Source organism: Egretta garzetta, unplaced genomic scaffold (genome assembly GCF_000687185.1).
Source record: "Egretta garzetta isolate BGI_Z169 unplaced genomic scaffold, ASM68718v1 scaffold27, whole genome shotgun sequence".
NCBI classification, from domain to species: domain Eukaryota; kingdom Metazoa; phylum Chordata; class Aves; order Pelecaniformes; family Ardeidae; genus Egretta; species Egretta garzetta.
In genome coordinates, this window is record NW_009260400.1 from 2325600 (window position 1) to 2328248 (window position 2649).

A 2649-nucleotide genomic window follows, 5' to 3' on the forward strand; every position below is an offset into this window, starting at 1 on the left:
CCCCTCCGTTGCCCCATGGGGCCCCTCCACTGCCCCACAGGGGCCCCTCCATCGCCCCACGGGGCCTCTACATCACCCTGCAGAGCCCCTCTGTCACCCCACAGGGCCCCTCCATCGCCCCACCAGGCCCTTCCACCACCCCACAAGGTCTCTCCACCGCCCTGCCACCGCAGGCTCCCCCCCCCGTCCTGCCCCACAGCCCTGTCCCTCCTAGAGGAACGGGCCCCTCTCAGTGGGTGACCCCATGGACCAAAGGGGATGAATACCAACCGTCCTGGCACGCCAGGCACCACGGTGAGCACCTGTCCCCTCTGCACGTCCTGGCAAGACACCCATGGAGCCACGCTGGGGGCAGCCAGGCACCTGCCCACGTGGCTGCTGCCTTCCCTCACCCCCAGCCCGACCACACACGGGGCTCCCAGCGGGTGCTGTGGGCTGAAGCAACACCCAAATATTGTGGTTGCCATGGAGTCCCGACACAACCCACATCACTTACTCACAGCCCCACCTCAGCTGTTTGCCCAGAGCCCGCTCCAACCTTGGCATTCCGCTGGCACTCCCTGGCCGCCCTCCAGGTGCACGGCCAGTGCAGCATCACCCAGAGTTATTTGCACCAAGGAGACGGAGCGTGCGGTTTGCTGCTGCCATGAAGGGTCCTGCGGGGAAATCAGCAGCTTGGGGGCCAGGCAGTGACTCGAACAACGCAGGCAGCAGCATTTGGCACCATGCGATCTCTGTCTGCCCTGGTCCCTGTGCAGAGGAGCTGCAGGGCAAGGGGTATCAGTTCTGCACTTGCACCCAGAGCCCTTTGCTTTGGGGTACAGCCTCTGTGACACTCGCCCCCTCTCGGCTGAAGGGCACGTGTCCTCTGCTGGGGCCCTGCTGCCAAATCTTGATTAGACCAAGCCCTGAGCAACCCACTCATACTGATCCTGGCTTGGAGCAAGGTCTGGAGACCTCTGGAGGTGACCACCAGCCAGCTCTGCAAGGCTGTGATTTGGGATCCCTAACTTTACCCTGTACCTCGGAGGTGAGTGCCAGGGCTGGTGTCGGAGGGTGCAGGCATGCCACAGCACTTGGCCGCCTGGGGTACCCCCAGATGGTCACAGCCACACGAAAGACCTCACTTTGCCATGTCCCCCAACCAGCCTTGTAACCTCTCCACCGGCAGGAGCTGCCAGAGGCAGGGCGGTAAGGACACCCTGGAGGGGACAGCCAGATGTGGGCAGGGCGGCTGTAGAGGCTCATCTGGTAGGGCTGGACCAGCCTGATGCCAGAGTCCAGGCAGACCTCACCAACAAGTGTTTCCCCTCTGTCCGGCTTGTCCTGGCAGAGCTCAGACACATCCCGGGCGCTGCAGGTCCCAAAGCGCAGAGGTTACAGTGGCTTGCTGTGAAGTGGGAATTTAAACCAGCCTCCCCCCAGGCCAGCAAGGACCTTGGGCCATCATCCCACCCCACAGCAAGCGGGGAAGAGCTGCTCGCCTGCTCTCTGCTTTAAGGAGAGTGCGGTAATTGGGGCTGCTGTACCCAGGGGGGTGGTTAAGTCTTGCTGAAGGTACAGCCTTGTCCTTAGCTGGCCTTGCAACTCCCCACCGAAGCGGGTGTCTCGGGCTCTGCTTCCAGCCGACAGCTCCTGAGAGGAGCCTGGGTGACGCCGGCTGGAGCCTGGCAGGGCTTGGCAGCAGCAGGCAGCACAAGAGCCCAGATCTACAGAGCTGGCAGCAGGCAGGAGCTGAGCCCAGGGCTGGGCACGTCGGCAACTCTTCCGCCAGAGCTCCAGCCGGCCCCAGGGGCCGCAGAGCCAAGAGGTGGCACACGGGGAGAGCCAGGCAAGCAGGGGACATCAAGCCAGGGCTGGCAATTTGCCCTGTGGGGTCAGGTTGAGCAGGCTGGATTTCGGTTCCTAAGGGCCAGGGTTTGTTGTGCATTTGTTGTCACCATGACAGCCCTTTTGGGACAGAGCACGGTCCTTGGCCAGCTCCTGCTGTTCCTCATTGCAGCCCGGAAAAGGAAGCCCGGGAGGAGGCCGTGACTTGGTCTGGAGCCCGTGGGATGGGCAGGAGCTGAGGAGGAGGTTGCACAGGTCCTGTGATGTGGTGGAGGAGCATGGACACAGCTCAGGGCTCAGGCCCCTGAAGACCTTTCCCTTCTTGTGGTTTCCAGGAAAGGTCAGGATGTTCCCAGGCTGTCTCCTGCCCTGGGGAGCTTAATGAGTCGCATAATTCCAGGCTTGCACCAAGGCACGGCTTTGGGTGCTGGGCTTGTCCCTCCTAGGTCCATGCCTGTCTCCCTACCCTCACACGGAGTCCTGGAGGGCTGTGACTGCTCCAGGGTGCAGCTCAGAGCTTGCACGAGCGCACCCTTGGAGCCCCCTCCACACTCACTCTCCGTCCTCTTTGCCTCTCGCCTCCCCGGGGGCTGGGCACCGCAGGCTCCTCAAAGTCATCTTGTTTCAGGAATGAGTTGCTGGCTCGGCTGCATCTGGGGTGGGATGAGGTTATGCGGGAACGCTGCTTCTCTAGCACAAGTTGCTACAAAACAGAGGGAAGTGTTTCGGAGGTTGTGCAATATGTATACGGTAACCCCAGCAACAGCGTGTCCACAAGGCATTAACGGGGCTTAGCTGCGGCTGATGAGCGGTGCGATG

General features: G+C 62.3%; 1 protein-coding gene across 1 annotated transcript in view; it reads right to left on the minus strand.

The window, feature by feature from the left end:
- Window positions 1–392, minus strand: part of TPPP3 (tubulin polymerization promoting protein family member 3) — a 3434-nt gene extending 3042 nt beyond the window's left edge. Inside the window, exon 1 of the mRNA XM_009643275.2 lies at window positions 271–392. The gene's annotated coding sequence lies outside the window, so the exon portion shown is untranslated. The remainder of the gene's footprint in view (window positions 1–270) is intronic.
- Window positions 393–2649: the final 2257 nt, after the last annotated feature.